Below are 20,873 nucleotides of genomic sequence, written 5' to 3' on the forward strand. Positions count from 1 at the left end.
GGTGGTCCACCGCCCTCGGCACAGCACTGACACCCACCGACCAGGTATCCAACCTGGGATTCATCCTCGACTCAACACTCTCCATGACCAAGCAAGTAAACGCCATCTCATCCTCCTGTTTCAACACCCTCCACATGCTCTGAAAGATCTACAGGTGGATGCCCACCAACACTAGAAGAAAGGTCACCCAGGCTCTCGTCAGTAGCAGACTGGACTAAGGAAATGCCCTCTACGCAGGAGCCCTGGCCAAACTGCTGAAACGACTGCAACGCACACGGAACACCTCCTCACACCTGATTCTTGACATGCCTCACCACAGCCACATCACACCCCACCTGAGAGTCCTGCACTGGCTTCCTGTCAACAAAAGGATCACTTTCAAGCTCCTCACCCACGCACACAAGGCACTCCACAACACCAGACCAACATACCTCAACAGACGGCTTACATTCTACACCCCAAACCACCCGCTCTGCAGACCTTGTCCTCACCACTGTCCCCCGCATCCGAAGAACAACCACTGGCAGCAGATTGTTCTCCTACCTCGTCGCCAAGTCCTGGAAGGCCCTCCCCATCCTCCTATGGCAGACCGAAGAACTTCTGACCTTCAGGAGGCTACTCAAGACCTGGCTGTTCGAGCAGTAGCAGCACCCTCCCCCCTCCTCCACAGCTCCTTGAGACCCTCACGGGTGAGTAGCGCGCTCTGTAAATGCTTTGATTGATTGATTGACCAAAAATGTACTCAAACAAATTTAGCTATTACATCGGACAAAATCTGGCAATACTCCAACAAACCTGGGAAAGAGGGGGAAAAAATTAGACCAAGGGAAAAGAAAGATAGGCTTCAGGGGAACGGTTGCATTATAGAACAGACAACTGTGGATATAAAAAGTGTATTGCCTGAAAAGATGGAACAAGCAAAGAGTGTATCAATTCCTCATAAATCCAAAGATTTGGTAAAAAAAAAAGAGGAGGTACAAATATATATTGGCCTGGTAGTACAAAGGTCACTCCAATTGAATCATAATACAGTCCAAAATCCAAGTTTGAATACAACTCAATTTCAGACCAGCAAAATTCGCAAAACCAAGAACACCAGATAAAGAAACCAAACTATATATTCGTGAAACAAAACGATATGTCAGAACAAACTGTGGATACCTGGTACGTATCAAAATGGATCACTTGGTTATTGTAAGAAATGGTGACGACAAACAAGTCACAAATAAGGACCTACAAGATATTGATGAAAAAATAAAAAAAGAGTTACCAACTAATGGGACAGTACAATTAATTTTTAAACCAGTATATGACTCCAGAGGTAATCAAGACACACTGAATTGAGAAAACATTCTTCTCCTCTTTAACCCCTTGCATGCGGTGTTAATTCTCCCGCTGTGTGGTAAAATTAATGAGATGAGATTTGGATGGCCCCCGGCGGTCGTGTTCACATGCCCACCGTGACGCGTGACGGCCGGGGCCCGTCGTGAGCACCGAAGGGGTTAAGTCTATCCCATCATTAGCAAATATGACAAGTAAAAATATTGAATGTATTGGATTCTTATCAAACACGGAAGGCAGCCAGACACTGACTTTGATAACTGTAACTTCTGTCTTTTTAGCGGAATGAATTATGATTAAAAAATAAATCTTTCATAGCTGGGGGATAAAAATTAGCAAGTCAGTTCCAAAGGTATATCCAACCCCTCTTATCAAAGAAGAGAGTCCGATAGGAAAAAAAAGAAAGAATAATGAGCAGGTCATTTCTATACTAAAAAATCCCCTTGGATGATCAGATCGTGGTGTCGAAATGGCACTGACTCAAAGTAACGTAGAAAAGGCAACAGGAATAAATGAAATATGGATATCCATTGCTCTACATGGTAATAATGATCCATGACAGAACACAGAAAAATGCACAATAAAAGAAGCAAATAAGGACAGTGAAACATTAAGGATGTGCTCATGGAACATAAATGGGGTATGTAACAAGGTAAATAACGCACACTTAAACTCTAAGTCTAATTCCTATTAGATAATTTTACTACAGGAAACATTGGCAGTCAACCCTATTATTTTACAGGGATATAAAGGTGATTACAAGCCCACAACTAAGCAACATAAATATGGTCACCCTAGTGGGGGTTTAAAAATATTCATATCCATCGACCTAAAAGAGAAACATGAGCAACAAGATACAAATAAAGGTAACTTCCAAACGGTAAAGTTATAATTTAAAGCAACTAATCAAGTAAAATTAAAAACCTTTAAGACTGATCAATGCTACCCTTACTAGATTTTGTTGGAACAAATGATGGATGACCCATTTGTAGATTTTATACTTATAGGGGATTTTAATTTAAATCTGTTAGTACCTTTATGGGAGACGGTATTACACAGTCACAATATCATCAATGGGCAATCCCTGAGCAGACATTCGACTCAGAAATAAAATCTAGAGAAAGTAAGTAGGAACACATTTTGTCAAGGATATAGAAGCAATGGGACTACGAATATTAAATGGGAGATTCCCGCTAGACTCACCACTTGCATGAACATTTCATTCACATAATTCAAAGTCACAAATTGACTATACGATTGTATCACAGAACATCTTGAACAATTTTACCTCGTATTATCTGAGGATGGTGCCGGATAGTGATCACAGTCAGCAAATAATCACTACAAATTTGCCTAGTACAAAACACCAATCGTATGTGACAACACAAGGCCAGACGTAAACCATCAAACCCTATGATTGTCTACCTAAAGCTAAGAAGAAACAAGTGATACAAATGGAAAAAAGGAAAAACAATATCAATTTAACCTATACAATAAGGAAAACGAGAAGGGCTCATAACAATCTCAGGAGGGAGTTAACCAAGTTCCCTTACAATAAGCAAGTATCATTTAGACTAAAAAATATCAATACAATTTGAGGAAACAAATTTGGAACAAAAGAAACCAAGCTAAGCCTGATCTGTGAACAAAAAATGTTTATTCTTGTAACCAAACAAACTCAAGGGAATTTTGGAAAATTACAAATGGTCTAGTAAGACCTAATAAATCTGTGCTAGCATCTGTATTAACTGGACAAGAATGGGTTAATTTTCTGGTAAAACATTTAAACTCAGATGGGAAAATAATGAATTAGGATGGCAATCAGAACAGGATGGATACACTAAGTTACAAAAGTGACTTTGAAATTGTTATAACAAAGCCTCAAGTGTGTAAACTAATAAAGAAACAAAAAGATGGGGCACCAGGTCCCAACGGTATTCCATTTGCCCTTTACAAGGAAGACCCGGACCTATGTTCAGAACCTCTCAACTAAGTTTTTAAAGAAGTAGCACGGACATGGACAGTACCCGAACCGCGGAGAGGGTCGCTAATATCCCCTATTCATAAGAAAGGAAATTGGGCCCACCTGGAAAATTATCGATTAATAACTCTTTAAGACACAGATGCCAAATTGTTTGCGGGGGTTTTACTTTCAAATCTATCGGATTGGGCAAAGGATAGCAGATACTTCCGCCTCATCAAACCTGATTTATTAAAGGACTAGGAACCACTACAAATATATTAGCCCTATTGGTACTAATGGATAGATCTATTTTAATTAAACAACCCTAATATTTTTTGTCGATTTTAGATCGGCTTTTGATTGCCTGCACAGACAATATCTGTGTAGAAAATAACAGAAGCAAGACATTCCAGTGCCACTGTTAAAATTAATTCAACTTTTGTATACAGTTACCTGGGTTAGAGTGCGGATGGGGGACGGCCTGACACTAACAAAGGAAATGTTAACGACAGCAGGACTAAAGCAAGGGTGTGTAACCTATTTTTCCAGATCTTACTGATGTATTGAATTAAATAAATGCACACCCGCCTAAACTAGCAAACAAACAAAAATATCTAACCTGCTGTACGCAGATTATGTCATCCGCTTAAGTCATACAAAAGTGGGTTACAACGTCTAATAGATCGAATATCATTGTACTCAAAAGAAAACAGGAAGGTGATAAATGAAACAAAGACTAAAGTTATGGTGATTACTAAAAACTCAAGAATAAAACATAAATCCAAATGCTTTCTGGAAAAAGTCCAATTAGAACAAGTAGAATCATACAGATACCTGTGAGTTTTATTCAATGATAATGGACATTTTCTCCCGCAAAAATTTTACATTCAAAGGAAAGCAAATGCATTAACAGCAGCATTTAGGATCCTACAGAAATCATTAAGTGATTTGACTTACCGTCCCCTTTTAAAGATTATATCACCAAAGCTGCAACCTACCTTAGCATATGGTAGTAAGGCTCTAAGTAGGAAAGACACTGTGATCATCAATAATGCGGTCTCAAAAACTTTACATCTGCCTAATAATGCATCTCCAGCGCAACTAAGGTTGGAGTTTGGCCTAAATAACCAGCTATATGCGAGAAAAGGTCAATTTTTTTAAGTATGGAATAGAATAAAAAATGATCATGAGAATCAAATGACCCAACTATTATGGCAGGAAAAAAGTCAAAACAGGAAATAACAGGCCTGGAAATGCCTAAATATAGCGTTAGAAGAATTTGAGGTAATGCATATCTGAGGAACTACAATATCTTCGCAATCATTAAAAAAAGCAATCAACAAAATAACAAATCATCTATCGCTGTTAAGTAATAAAGACATATTAGCAAAAAGAAAACGTGCATGGCCAATAATAAATGGGTTTCCAAAAAAGAAGGTTCAACCATACTTAGAAACACCATGGTTGTTGTTGATAAATAAAAATATATTTTCCTAAAAGAAACCTTTAGGTGTATTACCGGGCCTATGCCATCTTCCCTCATGGATAAAGTCAGAAGAGGACACACTAAGTAGGCTATGTAAATCAAGAGAGGAGAACATTTTGCACCTATTGTGTCTCTGTCCTGAACTGGAAATTGAAAGAAGAACCATACTCAAGAGACTGTTCAATGATCGAGGAGTAAGGACATGTAGGCAAGCTTTGATAATATGTCTTCACTCCGATTATACCATTATGAATTACGCTATTGTAAAGTTTTTATTAGGAATGGGAACAAAATAAGAAGAGCACAATTTAAAAGCTATAAGTACTGTATGATATATATTAAAATATACTATGAAATTAATTTTATCAAATGTAACTCAGTTAAAAAATATTGCACTTTTTACTCTTGTTGTTTTATCTGTTTTATACCGGATTATTACATGTATATTTTCTCAGTGTAAGATTTTAATTAATCAAACAATAAAGATTATGAACATAGACAGAGGTTGAAATGGGAGTGGTTACATTCACATGAGCCATGATTATATGCCATGAGATAAATGTTATATTGCTTAAAACGTTCTAATCATTGTAGGATTCTATCCTGAAGAAGTGTACAAGCCCAAAATGTATTGGGATGAAGTTCTCAGTTTTGTTCTTAGGAAAAATGAAGTAAAACATTCAAAGGTTTTAGAGGAATTTAATAATACATAAAAGTGATGTTGGATTTTCACAGTAAATAAATTCCATGAATTCTATCATAAAAGTCTATATCACGGATGGGCGGAACTTGCGTGAGTTCACTCTGCGGAATTCTGCAGCGTTACATAAAAACTCAGCAAGATTCGGCAGAGCTCCACCAAAGGTAGAAAAAAAGCATGTTGTGTCCCGATTTAGCTCCCATAGCTCCTTCTGCACCTAAGAAATCAGCGCAAATGGTGCCATGCGGTAAATGAGCTGATTTTGATACCGCTTGAGTAATAAATCTACTTGAGAAGTAGCACTCTGACTGCGATCGCTCCAGCAAACACTCGCTATCGAAAATCACACCAGAAGAATTTCTAGCGACTGGAAATCCTGGTAGGGCATGCCAAATCCTGCTCACACACAACAGCTTACTTGCTGGAGCCTCTTGTTGTTCTTAGTGTCATCATGTTGCTTGAACAGGAAATAGATTCCATCACATGGCGATTGGCAGAATTTGGCCAGGACTCCAAGTTAGAAGAATAATGTGGAGTCGCCAAATTCCTCCAATTTGCAGGCGAAATTAAAAATTACGCCCAGGCCTAGTCTAAATGAATATATACCATTAACGAATTGTGTTGTAAATGAGACAAGAGTTTGCAACAAAGAGAATGGAAGTGTAAACAAAAAAACTATTTTGAGCCTTTCTGAAATGCAGGGAAATATAGTCTCTTGGGTTATTTGTCCACAGATCTGTGGTACATATGAGGGCAATGTGCCAGAGGCACTATGCATATTAATTAATAATCATTAGAAACCAATATTGAAAGCATTGAATAATCACATTAATGATTAAAGGGAGCACAGGAATGAAGTTCTGTGGGTTGTCTGTGCGTTTTCAAATAAGACAATTCTGAACAGTGTACCACATTTCTGCTTGAGATCTGTGTCTTATGCATAAAGCAAGAAATTGTCACCTATAAGCTAACTACAAATTGAAATATGTCACACAATGCTATACAGAACACTTGACATATATTTTAATATTAAATACATTTTCTGTTGCCTTCACTCAATGCAGTCTGAAAGGAAAAAAAGAGCTTACCTCCAGATATTACCAACAGGACTCATCATTAAAGTTCACGATGAGAGATTGCCACAGTCCAGAATTCAACACCAGGTTTTTCCACAAAAAGTGAATCCGCCCCTTGATTAGAGATTGTCACCAAATCTCAACCCCAAAACTTCACTACCAGATATCATCTCTAGCCATGTCTCACCACGAGAGCTCATACGTGCAGCTCTAATGGGCTTTCAGACACACTGGCCATGTAATAAAACGTAACAAAATGATTGTTTCTTTCGTTGGAACCATGTTGATCAAGTCCACAACTTGAAAATCTGCATTTAAACTATATTCCATCTACTTGACATGTTGGGTGCTTATGGAACCTGATACCCACCCCAAAGAGTTTTAACAGCACCACACTGTATGCCAGAGGTGACCGTCAACACAGAATGATCAAAAGTGACGCTATTTTTTAAAGATTCCTGAAAGAAACCTGTCACCTCAGTGTGCTTCAGAAGGACTGGCTACATGATCAGTCAAGCTTAAAGCATTGTTTGATACATTTTAAGTTGGCAGGGGCGGCTCATCCGTTGAAGTGGAGGAGCAGTGTCCCACTTAAATCATTCTCAAAGCCCCTCTATTTGAAAAATAAAATGGTAATTCATTACCATTTAATTTTTCATCTCCCGTCGGAAAGGAGCACCAGGACAGGGGCAGGGCCACTGCTGAGTGACAACAGCAGAGAGGTGGGTGGTTTTTGAAATGCACTATTTAAAGTGAGTATGGCTTTTTAGCCCGCCGTCTTGTGAGGACCCACCACACATGCACACTTTAATTATCCCTAACCCAGCTGTCTTTAAAAAGCTGGGTTTGAGCAAGCCAAAGCCTCCAGAGTGGTATGGAGCACTGAATGAGATCACTCCCTCCAATCCTAGCGCTGCGCTCGTGGTATGAGAGCAGCTCCAGTATTGGTCAAAGGAGTTTCCCGGTGGCCGGGCTGCCGAAGGAGAAAGAAGAGGAAGGAAGAGGTCTGGTGCAAATCCGTCTCAGTAAGTGTTTATTTTTTATTATTGTATATATTGTTTTTATTTGCGCTTGCTCACCCTGCCAGGCCCCCACCCCCTTTCTGATAGATACTAGCCGCCACTGGAAGTTGGTTTAAAATGAGAAGCAATTTTTATGGCCTGACTTGACAGCGCAGCCATCGGTAGACAATGTAGATTTTCCTAGTTATTATGACGGAAAGTCTTAATTTTATTAAAGACACAGAGGCGAGTGTTATGCTTTCTAATCTTGCATTTATTGCAACAGCAGCCAGAAAGAGAATAAACTACAGTTCCCAGAGGGCCAGGAGACAACTGGGCCATGGGAACGTGGAAAAACGAGAGTACAGCAACCAATCCGCATCAAGTAAATAGATAAGAAGCCATACTGACTGTGCAGCTTCCTCTTTTCGCTGACGAGCTGGTCGGATAAAAACATTGAACAAGGGAAAAATAGAAAGAACAATAGAAACAGCCAAAGTCCAGGAACAGACATCTTGAATCACAGGGAGCCAAGGCCAAAGTCCAACTTGAGCATCTGGAGAAGGAGCCGGGAGAGCAGAGGAAGTCCACAAGGGCTAAGCACGAAGACAATGGAGGGAAGACCTCTTATGATGAAGCAGGTGGCAAGGCCGGATTCGCTGTAGGGAGGGAGAACACAAATTAGTAGTGCAGAGGTGGGATAATACTCGCTTCCGTGTCTTTAATAAAATTAAGACTTTCCGTCATAATAACTCGGAAAATCTACATTTTATGACAAGACTGGAGGCTCCTATTTTGCTTGTTCAATGCATATTAATAACATCAGAAGCAACAGAAGGAATAGGTTTACAATAGAATATGCGGAAAACACTGTCATTGGACCAATCAGCTGATCTCAGAATCTCCTCCAAGTGGGAACCGGACCAAATGGCCTTAGAGGCCATGGCTCCCCTGGCCGAATGCGCTCCGAAAACAGAGACGTCAATACCGGCAAGAGACTGTTATTTTCTACTATGGCATATTTCTATGCATGCCTATATCCACTTCTTGCTTTCTAGTGGAATGCCTTTGGAATGACTCTGCACTGTGATTCATCATAGAATGTTGGGTGGAGGTTGAAAGAAACACACAGTTATGATGGGGCTGAGCTGCCTGCTGGTGGCTCCTGGTGGGTTCTTGTTCTTGACTTATTCCTGATTACTTAACATCTCAATAAATACCTCTTGAATACCTCAACTCGGCTGAACTTAGTTACTACATTTTGATGGCGACGAATTGATCCTACCTACGTGTTCAACTCAAGAAATCTACTTTCAAGACACCAAGCCTGTCAAAATTTTCATCAAGGAGGCAAGGTATTTTAAAATGTCATTTATTTCTAACTCCATCAAATTTTCAAATACTAATTCTGGCACCGAGACCCACCAGTGACCATTTCACCAGTCGCCCCCAACTTTTTTATTGCCAGATTCCTCATTTCATGTCTCAAAATTTGATTTCACAACGACAACTTTTCATCAAGCAAGATAACTAGCAAGGTTCCTGCCTCAACAAACGCTTATAGACTATCAGAGGAGTATCTTGTGAACATTTTGTTCATTTCAATAAGGGAACTACTTGGTTCTGACAGTACAAATCTGTTCCTTATGCTTTTACAGTGTTTCTTCAATTTCTACAATAGTTCCTTGCTCAGCATGCTGCATGCTTGTTTACTCACCTTCCTGTGTCCGATGTCCGTTGGTTGACGGTTGGTCAGCAGCGATCTTCTCTCCTTCCTGTCTGCCGTCCTTCTGATGACGTGTGTGGAATGCATCTAGGGATTATTGAAGGTCTTCTATGACGTTGCGCTTTCTTTTGGCTGCAGTTTTCCTGTTGTCTTCGTCCAACACGCTCTGGCCGTGAGCCATCCGGCTGTGGCGTAACAGCGTGCCGCCATCTTCTTCAAATCAGCGTTTTAAAGTTGGTATTCAAAGTTTATTTGTTACGCTCCCAGTGTGGCTTCAATTCAACATGCACACTGTGGTCTTCCGGTGTGGAGGTCACAATTTGGGTCGGTAGTCTGCCAGAAATGTTGGTAATGATGTTTCCTTTATGGCTTTATACCGCCGAGTGTACATTTCAATTTTTACTGCCATCCGGGACATCCGACGAGAAGGTACTGTGGATCTGCAATTTCTGTTCTGTATAATTGAGATGCATTGCTCGGGGGCAAAGATCGAGCTCCGGGGTTATAGGAACCTACTTAAATAAAGATTTCTAGTGTATTCCCTAGTTAGCGCGTATTTTGTTTGTTGTGCACTCACAGAACGAATTAACAGCATGATATCGGATGTATTGTTGGACCTTCTGCAAGTTTTATTATACATTTTCATTTCGTTTCAGAGGTGACCTTTCTTTCTCTGAATGCAGCGTTGTTTTAAATTGTACATTCTTGCGGTCATGATTTCAAGTTTTCAATGCTATGCTGCCATCTAGTGTTTAAAAATATTTTCGAGGTTGCACATTTTCAAAAGTTAATATTTTGCTGTTTTTAATATTTTCAATTGGTGCAACATTTTTCTATTTCAATGTATGCTGGTTGCGTACAAGGATTGCAAGATTTACTTTCAGAGATGTCTGCATCTTTTCAATTTCACTTTTATCTGTGTTTGTCCATACGAACATGTGTTTTTTTTTCAAATGTGCATCAAATCTGCATCCAGTGCAGTTGTGTTCCCATCATTGGGATTACATTGTGGTACTTTTCGACATACTCACGTTTTTCAAATAGTCACGTTCAAGGGATTTTCTAATGTTTTCAATGTGTGACTTTTAAGGTTTTCAATTGCTATTGCTGCCTTTCAATATTTCAATGTTTGTCCTTCAGAGGTTGTCGACATGGAGGATTCTCCATCTCAATGTTTTTGAGGATGTAATTTCTATTGCAGCCTTTCAATGTTTTAATGTTATTCAATAATAATTTCTACAGGTTGTTTATGAGGTTCTTTTCCAAATCTCTCAATATCTATTCAACTTGTTTATTAATGCTGTTGAACAAGGTGGTATGAAAGATCTTTATTTGTTCTTTTCTCTGCTTCTGTTTGGTATTTCCATAATATACTCAATGTTTCACCGTTTCATACTCTCCTTACCTGTGGGTGTGTCTGGAGTGATTGTTGGGTTGTTCTTTTTGTTCTCTTTCTCGTTATTTTCTGTGGAGGAGAATGGAAGCTCTTACTTTTCTTGTGTTCCAGTCTTGCTACCTGTCTGTTCCACGTTTATGTTTTTGTTGGGAAGAAAGGGAAGAATAGTTCCTATTTAGGTCCTCCTGCTTTTCTGTCTCAGTTCCTATTCATGCCCTTCTGCTTTTCTGTCTCACGCCTCTTATCTGGGTGTTCTTTCGCTTTTGCTTTGTCTTGTGTTTACAGAGTGGGAATGTATCTGATCTATTTTCATTCTTATCTTCTCTGTAGTTTCTATGCTTCTTGCTGTTCATTTCTTCCTGTCACATCTGTCTGGCCAGTGGGTGTGTCAGCTCGTTATGATCGGTTCGCTTTTTCTTAATTTCATGTTCTAGGTTCCTATGTTCTCTATTTTGTTGTCGAAGAAAAGGAGGTATGTTATATTCTACTATGGCATATTTCTATGCATGCCTATATCCACTTCATGCTTTCTAGTGGAATGCCTTTGGAATGCCTCTGCACTGTGATTCATCATAGAATGTTGGGTGGAGGTTGAAAGAAACACACAGTTATGATGGGGCTGAGCTGCCTGCTGGTGGCTCCTGGTGGGTTCTTGTTCTTGACTTATTCCTGATTACTTAACATCTCAATAAATACCTCTTGAATACCTCAACTCCGCTGGACTTAGTTACCACAGAGACATTACCCAACAAACCCACCTGGTAAGGGTATGGGAAGAGACGGGAAGGTGAGGTTTACGGAAAGAAATATGCAGTTGGGAACAAGAGGACACTCTGAGATTAGCGGTCTTTTGTTCATACACTTTCAAACATTGTCCCACACAAAATTGTGGTTGGTCAGGAAAATAAGGATAAAACACTGAATCCAAATTAGTTTTAGTTCTCCTGCGAATCTGGAACAGAACACCTGTAGGGGAAAATTGTTGAGAAGAAATATCTAAAGCTCTAACATCTGAGACTCTTTTGATAGAAATCAAACAAAGCAACATAGTTAGCTTGGCAGATAACATTTTGAGAGATAAGTTAGAATCTGCAGGCCAATTCATGAACAGTTTAAGAACTACGGAAGGATCCCATAAAAAGTTATACTTAGCCAACGGAGGTTTAGCACATCGAACACCCCTGAGGAGGCGACAAATCAGAGGATGAGCTCCAACTGGTTTGTCATCAGTCTGAACATGGTTGAGGGAAATCGCAGAGCGATAAAGGTTGATGGTACGGTAGGCCTTACCTGAGCTGGCCTCAGAGGCAAGAACATTGATTATAAAATTTAGAGGGTGTGAAAGGGGATCGATATCCCTTTCCAAACACCAGCTTGCCCAAAGAGACCAGGCGGATATGTATGCTTTGGAAGTCCCAGGGGCCCAGGCCTGATTGATGAAGAGAGCAGCTTCCTGTGAAATGAGGATGTTAGGAGGGGGAGGCCGGAAACTCTCCGGGCTGACAGAGTCAAGGAGTTGTCCAGAATGAGGCTGTGGCGAAGGCCCAGGGGATTGAGAAGCAGGTCGTCGAAAGAAGGAAGCAGAACAGGAAAGTCTGTTGCCATCTCCAACAAGGAGGGAAACCAGATTTGAGCCTGCCAAAAGGGGGCAATCAGTACCAGAGAAGTGACCTGATGACGAACTTGAGACAGAACTCTGCTGATTATCAGAAAGGAAGGAAAAGCATAATTGAGGTGATGAGACCAGTCCTGAAGTAATGCATCTGTAGCGCGGGCCAGAGGGTCCGGCCGCCAACTGAAGAACTGGGGTAATTGACAGTTGAGGCGGGAAAAGAGACAGGAAAACGGAGGGACAAAGCATCCAATCGCTCGAATCGTGGAGGAACCTGGAGTGCCAATCCGCTACCAAATTGAGATTTCAGGGAAGATATTCCGCTGTTAAGGAGAAATGATGAGAGAGGCAGAATTCCCACAGACTTTTCGCTAAATCCTCCAGAGGCTTGGACCTGGTCCCGCCAAGATGATTGATATAGCGAACTGCAGAAACATTGTCCATGCAGAGAAGGATGGAACATTTGATTCTGTCTTTGGAAAGGCTTTGGATCGCAAAGGAACCTGCAAGCATCTCTAAACAATTGATGTGCAACTTGGACTCCTCTGCGGACCATGTACCTCCACTCGAGATTGGTCCACATCGGGCGCCCCAACCCGACAGGCTTGCATCCGATTCTAATACAAGATCTGGGGCAGTAGCGAAGATAGTGTGTCTGTTCCACCGATCTAAATGGTCTATCCACCATTGAAGCTCGGTGCGGGACTCTTGGTCTAGGGCGACAAGATCTGCATAGGCAAGGCCCTGACGAAGATGTCTGATTCGCTCGACTATTGTAACGCTATTTTCCTTGGCGCCCCTGAAGCAACTTTCAGCAAGCTTCAGCGGGTCCAAAACGCCACGGCTAGGATGCTGACGAAAGTGCCAAGGAGAAAGTCAGCTAAACCTGCCCTGAAGTCACTGCACTGGCTCCCAGTGCAGGAGAGGGTTAAATTGAAAGCTCTCTGTACAGCACATAGAATCCTCCAGGGGAAAGGACCTTCCATTCTAAGGAAGTTAGTGGTGCCTTATAAAGCTAACAGAGCTTTGCGCTCTGATCAGAAATATCTGCTCCAGGTTCCCAGGGTTCATAAAGCCTGTACTGGTAGTAGAAGATTTTCGGTCCACACAGCCACTCTCTGGAACGCGCTTCCATTGAAGATGCGCTTAGAGTCTGGTACTCTTTGTTTTCGGAAGCTTCTGAAAACACACCTATTCCCCATGTGATGTATCTGATCTGGCTCTGTGGATATTGGTGTTGCCTGGACAAGCGCTGGGAGGCCCGAGGGTAACTACGCGCTATATAACATTCTAAATAAAATAAAGATGTCTGATTTTTAGGCGCTGAAGAGCGCGATAATGGAGAGGACCTGGGAAAATGGCCTGGATGGAGGAGGATAGAAGGCCGACGATCCTGGCCAAAGACCTGAGGCACATAAGGGACGACTGAAGAACAGAGGCAATCTCCGCTTTGATTCTGGAAACTTTGGAGAGAGGCAGGAGGAGAGAAGCGGCCACCGAGTCCACAAGGAACCCAAGAAATTCCATGTTCTGAGACGGAGTCAAGGAGGACTTCTCCGTGTTTACGAGAAATCCCAGGTCCAGAAGAAGAGACTGAGTCATTTGAAGATCGGACAGAAGAGAAAGTCTGTCGGAATTCAGAATCAGAATATCGTCCAGGTAGATGATAAGTCTGATTCCGAGAGAGCGGAGAAAGGCAACCACTGGCTTCTAGAGTTTTGTGAAGCACCATGGTGCGGAAGAAAGACCAAAGGGGAGAGAGGTAAAACAATAGGTCACTCCTGACCACTGAAACTGAAGAAACTTCCAATGGGACTGATGAATAGGAACTGTGAGATATGCGTCCTGAAGGTCCAAACGAACCATCCAATCTTTTGGGCGAAGGGTTTCTCGTAAATGGAGAATAGTCTCCATTTTTAAGTGACGATAAATCACAAACTGGTTGAACCACTTGAGGTTGATGACAAGACGCAGTTTCTTGTTTTTCTTTTGAACTAGAAAAATGGAGCTTAGAAAGCCGGAAGAGTCGAAGGGAAAAATCTGAATGGCCTGTTTTTGGAGAAGAGTATGAATCTCGTTTGAGATTAGAGTGGCCATATGGGAAGAGAAGACTAGAGTGGGGGGGAGGAAGAGGTTTGGAGAGGAGGAGAAGAGAACTCTATGAGGTAGCCCTGAACAGTGTTGAGAACCCAGGGATCTGAACTTATGGAGTGCCATTTTGACAGGAACAATCTTAGATGGCCCCCTACAGGAGGGGAAGAAGAAGGGCTTACCTTGTTGGTTAGAGTTGGAATTGCGGTAGGTTTTTTGTCCTCTACCTTTGAAGCCACGGCCCCGCTGTGGGTAGAATTGGGGCTTGTAGTCCTGGGTGTTATTGAAGGAGCCTCTGGAGCCTTGATTGTAGGGACGGCCGGAAGAGCGACCCCTGCCTCGTCCGGCCCGTCCAAAAACACGAGATGCAAAAACTTTTTTAATGGATTGTTGCGCCTTATCCAGGGACGCAAAGGTAGAGACAAACCTGCTAAGGTCGCGGACCAAGTTATCGCCAAAGAGAAGACCATTGGCTTTGGGACCCGGATCCATAGGGCCGAGATTGGCCAGTTTCGGATCCAGCTTGATCAAGAGTCCCTTACGTTGCGCGTGGGTAATGGCAGAATTGGCGTTGCCTAACAGACAGAAAGCTCGTTGAGCCCACATGGAAATGTCCTCCGCGGAGCGGTCAGCACCCTCAAGGTGGGCGGATTCCACCATGTCCAGAATACGGGCCAGAGGACCCAACACATCCAAAACATTGTCCTGGCAGGAAGACCATGCCTTGTCAACCCCTTTGCTGGGATCTTTGCCAAATTTTGAGAAAAAAGTAAGGAGAGGCTGATCAATAGAGGGAACTTGTGTGATATTTTCAGGTAAAGAGGGTTTAGGGCACTTGGACTTGAGTCTAGACCTCACAGCAGTCTCCAGTGGAAGGCGTAAACGGGCCGAAATATATTCGCCCACATGATGAGAGGGAAGCCATTCCGTGGATTTAGGGTGACGAATGGAAGAAGGGTCGAACATGGGAAGACCCTCTGAGTCAAATACTGGTTCAAAAGCAAAAGAGTCGGATTTGGGAATTTTGGAGGGGGGAAGGGGGGTCAGCCACATCAAAAACATCGAGTAAATCGTCTGCATCAGACATATCATCATCTGTGTCCAAGACAGTGGAAATTGCCAATTTTTTAAGTGGTGACTCTGCGTGCTTAGATTTTTGCTTCTTTTTGCCCTCGGTACCAACAAACCCCTCCTTATTAGGAGGCCTGGGAGGCACTACGTCCTCAGTCATATGCGAGAAGGACTCGCCCATCAAAAGTGACGATTTTTTATTAGTATGCACAGAAGCAGAGTGGTCCACCTTACGTTTTCTGCTATCCTCTGCAGAATGGGCCAAAACCTTGGACATAAGGCTGAGCATAACATTTTCCATTTACTTTGACATGCGTTTCATGGATAACTCCACAGCATGTTCCACAGAATTATTAATAAATGTACTTAAGTCTTGTTTGAAAGAGCCACCATCCTTCCTGGAGGGAACCTCTTCAGAGGAACTGTCAAGTTCCATTATATCCAAGCAAAATACAGTAAAGTGGCAGGAAAGGGTTAAGGAGCCGGGCAGCACTGTGGGCGTGAACAGGGCGGGTCTGAGGAGAGAGAAGGACTGCCTGTGTCAGAGCAGGAACACGAAGCCGAGCAGACAAAGGCTTCGACTAAGCATGAGCGAATTTTGCGGATCTCGCGTTCGCGAATTTTGCGGATTTGCGGATTCGCAATCCGCAAAATCCGCAAATTCCCGCGAATTTGCGGATTTTTTTTTTTTGTGTGTTCGCCCGTGTTTCTGCCAGTTCGTGAGGGTTTTGTACACTTTCGCAAATTGCGAACTTACCTGTCGGGTCGCAAGTTTCGCGAACTTGTTGTTTCTACGTGTCCAGCCTGTTTGGGACACTCTTCTTCATCACTGCCACTCTCTGTCACCACTGCCACTCTCTGACTACTCATGCCACCCTCTGGCCCACCCATGCCACCCTCTGTTTCATCACCACACCCTCTGGTTGTCCAGTGTACATTATTTTCGGCAAAGCAAAGCACACCTTCCCTGCCTCAAGTGACCTGAATTAATTTGGGGCTGATTCATGTGTCACAGAATATTTTTTTAGCTGGCACCTGCTTCCTTAGTGCGCCCTGATTAGTGATCTTTTGCACTTGCTAAGTGCTTTCATTGTTGCAAAATTAGTTACAACACCTGCCCTGCCCCAACTGACAATAATGAATTAGGGGCTGATTAATGGATTTTAACTTCCAGCCTGGCTCCTGCTTGTCTCCCTTAGCTGTAATTCAGGACCTTTGTGGCATATGTGTAACTATTCTGAGGTTCAGAGCAGGGTCACATACTAGTTTCAACTGGCAACTGAACTCTGGAGGGGCCCCTCAGGAAGCACTCCAGGAAATGGCTACTAATGATGAGCCTGAACTTTTGAACCTGGTAAGTAGTTACTTTCAGTTTTGCTAAAATCGTATTTCTGCAATTTTGCACTTATTCGCGGGGCGCGAACTCACGCGAACAGTGCGAGCAGTGCGAGCAAAATCCGCTGCTCGCGGATTTGCGGATTTTGCGGGAAATTCGCAAATCTCGCGGATTGCGGATTTCCCGAAAATCCGCAAAATCCGCGAGCGGAACGGATTTTCCGCCCACGCCTAGCTTCGACGAGCACCGAGGGAGCAGGGAGGTCAGAAGCACGCGAGCAGCGCGAGGGCACAAAGCCGGACGAAACCACCGGCACGTGAAGAGAAGGGGGGGTGAAGGAAAACAGCTGACAGGCTGAGTGCGAAGGCAATGAAAGCGCGTGAAGCGTGAAAGGCGAGCGCGCCGCAGCGCGATATATAAACGCAAAGGCGAAGCGTAAGCACTCTGAAATACAATATTACAATGAAATACAATTAATTATTAACATAAAACTGAGAGCAGAGATAATAGCACTTATCTGACTGCGAGCAGCAGGAAAAGAGGAAGCTGCGCAGTCAGTATGGCCTCTTATCTATTTACTTGATGCTGATTGGTTGCTGTACTCTCGTTTTTTCACGTTCCCATGGCCCAGTTGTCTCTTGGACCTCTGGGAACTGTAGTTTATTCTCTTTCTGGCTGCTGTTGCAATAAATGCAAGATTAAAAAGCATAATAGGAGCCTCCGGTCTTGTCATAAAATTATGTGAGAATCTCCAGGAAGGAAGGGCTTTGGCTTTACCCTCTTCTTGGGAATCACGTGTGTGTGATTTGATTAGGTTAACGTTGTGTGCTTGTAGTTACAGTGTATCCTTCAGTAAGTACATATTTCTATTCAGCCAGCAGAGGGTGCCATAGTCCATCAGATTGGAGCACAGAAGAGCTAGTTAATATGCAAACGATAGTGTTTTGAAACCCTTACCAAGAATGGGGGGGTTTCTAAAGGGGCAATATGCTTTAGTTGACTGAGGTGATGCCGGCCCCGTCGGAGGCACTTGTTCAACAATCAAGAACGCACAATGGAGGATAGAGAAGTGACCAGAAAGCAGTTCAAAAAAAGTAGGCTGTAGTGAGCAACATATTAATCATATTCCATATCACTTTCCATGCCCTCAATGCTAATGTTAGGGAAAACTTTGCGGAAGGCATGAGGGCCATCTCTAACTGGATGGCCTCCAACTACCTCCAGTGCAACGTCGGGAAGACAGAGGTGATGCTTTTCGGTAAAGCTAGCATGCTCTGGTCTCCCGACTGGTGGCCCCAAGACCTGGGACCAGTACCTTCCCCAAAGTCTACTATAAAAAACCTAGGAGTGAAACTGGATCAAAACCTAACCCTAAAGGATCAGGCGAACGTGATTGCTGGAGCCTGTTTCCATACCATTGGCTTACTCAGACGTATCTTCCCTCTTTTACCTGACATCTATAGGAAGACACTGGTACAGACCCTTGTAATAAGTCGTCTTGACTATTGCAATGGGCTCCTGATACTAGCCAATGAGGATGCCATCAATAGGCTGCAGGTGGTCCAGAACACGGCGGCCAGATTGATTCTGAACGCCCCCCCTAGAACTCCTTCTGGACCCCTGTTGAGAGAACTTCACTGGCTCCCGGTACGCCAACGGATCAAATTTAAGATCTGTTGTACTGTCCACAGATGCCTTTTTGGAAATGGCCCCAGCTACCTAGCCCAACTATTTCATCCTTACAGACCGGAACGTGATCTACGGTCCAGCAACCAGCTCCTGCTTAATTCTCCTTTCATTAAAAAGACCAGACAAGGTGGCCGCGCCCTCTCCTCAGTGGGGCCAACTCTGTGGAACAATCTGCCCCTTAGCCTCAGACAGATCTCCCACCACCTTACATTCAGGAAAGCACTAAAGACCAATCTGTCCACTGCTTTATAAGCCTTCCACCTCCTCACTACGCATCATCAGTTCACCGGTACTGTTGCTATTCAGTCACCTGTGCTTGCGGCCATAGCGCGGAGATAACCCTTGGGTTCGATTCTGGCGCTCTATAAGCATTTAAATAAATAAATAAATAAATCCTGCATGAGATTTATGGGATCAAGCATTGTTTGTATTCTTGCCAGAAATGGTTGCAGTGGCTTCTGTGGGTTGTGTCTGGTAGGGGTTGAAGTGTGCATCATAGGGCTCCACAGCTGTGTGACACATGTCTAACGGTTCCCACTACAAGGCTGTGAGTAGAGGTGGGCGTGTGTATGAACCTACACTGCTACTGGGTTTGTCGGGTTTTGTAATCTAGTCCCCTGGTCCCCAGGAGACAACTCAGGCTTCCTGGAAACAGAATGGAAAGGGGCGACCACTCGGTCCCCCCGAACGTATGGTGGAGTACCCCGATCCCCCCGGGAAGCCATTTTGGGCGGGAAGCGAGTCTCGGCTGGTATGCCGGAAGCGGCGTAGCCGGGGCGCGCCTTTTCCCGCCCAAGAGTAGGTTGTCCTAGACACTGACGCCGCTAGACACGCCCCAGAGGCGTATCGGAAGTGGGTCCACGCCCGCCCAAAGAAGGATAAAAGGAGCAACAAGCCAAGGAAGCATCCTCTTGTTCCTGTGCTCTGAAGCTGCACCTCCCCGTTGCACGTGAGCTCGAGACGGAATGAAGAGCCAATTTTGAAGGATTTAATTTTTGTGTTTATTCTTTCAGTGAGTCGGAGCTTCTTGCCCTAGGACCTCGAGGATCATACGTGGACGATGCCTGGCAAGAAGGTCGGAAAGAGGGTCGGGACTGATCAGATGCTTCGCATGCTGGTGAAAGACATGGCCGAGATGAAGAAGCAGATGGCAGCAATGAATGGTGCGGGGGGACCTAAGCGAGTCGTCGGACCAGCATTGCCGGGAGTGGTAGAAGGGCCAGGAAGGGAGCGTCGGGGGGGGAGGCCCCGGTTCCCGAGGCTCCCCCGGCGCACCCGGTCACACCGATCGAGGCCCCGACCCCGGTCCCGAACGGGGGGCAACCAATCCCGGTTGTAGTCACTCCCGTGAACGGGGAGGATATGCCTCCTGAACTGGCTGCACAGTTGGCGGCATGGTTGGGCAAAGAGAACGAGGGGGCCACGGCTGATGATGCCAGGGCGATAATGAAGCAGTTGCGGCAATCGAAAGATGCTGCGAAAGCACCATGTCCTCTTGTTTCCCCGCAGGCTCCCGTGGAACAACCAGTATCGGGCGTGGGTTCGGCAGCGACTACGGTCACGGCTACCGGTTCAGGTAAGCAGCCATTGCCGAAAGCGGGGGAGGGATCGGTACCTTCAAGGAGGGAGAAAGTTGTTCAGCATATCCCGATGGAGGTAAAAGAAAGGATATGGGCTGAGAAATATGTAAACATGTTTTCCTTACTGACCGATCACTATGAGATTGAGCATGTAAAAAGTCAAAAGGAGTTTCTGCACCCTAGTGTTTGGCGCGCCAAGATGGCCTCTTTCAGAGTTGATGAATCGATAGGTAATTGGGGCAGAGCGTTTGGAATGTTCACTGCAATTATGGGGGAACGTAGGCCCGAAATGTTGGTGGAATTAGCCGTGTATCAGACACGTATCATGGAATTTTCTCAGACATATGATGGCAATCAATGGTTTTGTTACGATAGCATATTTCGTAAGTCCAAGGAGTACGACACATCTCTGACGTGGGATTGTTTCGACTCCATTTCCTGGCAGAAAATGGAGAAGTCAGGCATGGCGAAGTCGCCATCGTTGGGGGGAAATGGGGGCGAGTTTTCCCGCCACTCGTCTGGGGCCCCTTTCGGGCGGGATCAAGCAATGATCAGCACTCAAGGAATAATGGCAACTCAGGTAAAAAAGGGGCATGCTGGAGCTTTAACAGAGGCAAATGTACAAGGCCCCAGGGGTCATGCAAGTTTAGGCATGAATGTACAGGGTGCGGGCAGTCCTCGCATCCCGAGACCATGTGCAGAGCCAAAACGGGTGACACGGGAAGTAGAGGGGGCGCCAAGCAGGTCTGAAATAGTCCGAGGGGCGCCTCTTCCTACTCCTGTTGATACCATGGCAATGATTCCT

The 20,873-nt window shown here is 43.9% G+C and overlaps 1 pseudogene; it reads right to left on the bottom strand.

Annotated features, from left to right (window-relative positions):
- Positions 1-2,156: 2,156 nt before the first annotated feature.
- On the bottom strand, positions 2,157-15,785 carry LOC147733080 (uncharacterized; annotated as a pseudogene).
- Between the last annotated feature and the right edge of the window lie 5,088 nt (positions 15,786-20,873).

This window comes from Lissotriton vulgaris, chromosome 2_1, assembly GCF_964263255.1.
Source record: "Lissotriton vulgaris chromosome 2_1, aLisVul1.2, whole genome shotgun sequence".
NCBI lineage: Eukaryota > Metazoa > Chordata > Amphibia > Caudata > Salamandridae > Lissotriton > Lissotriton vulgaris.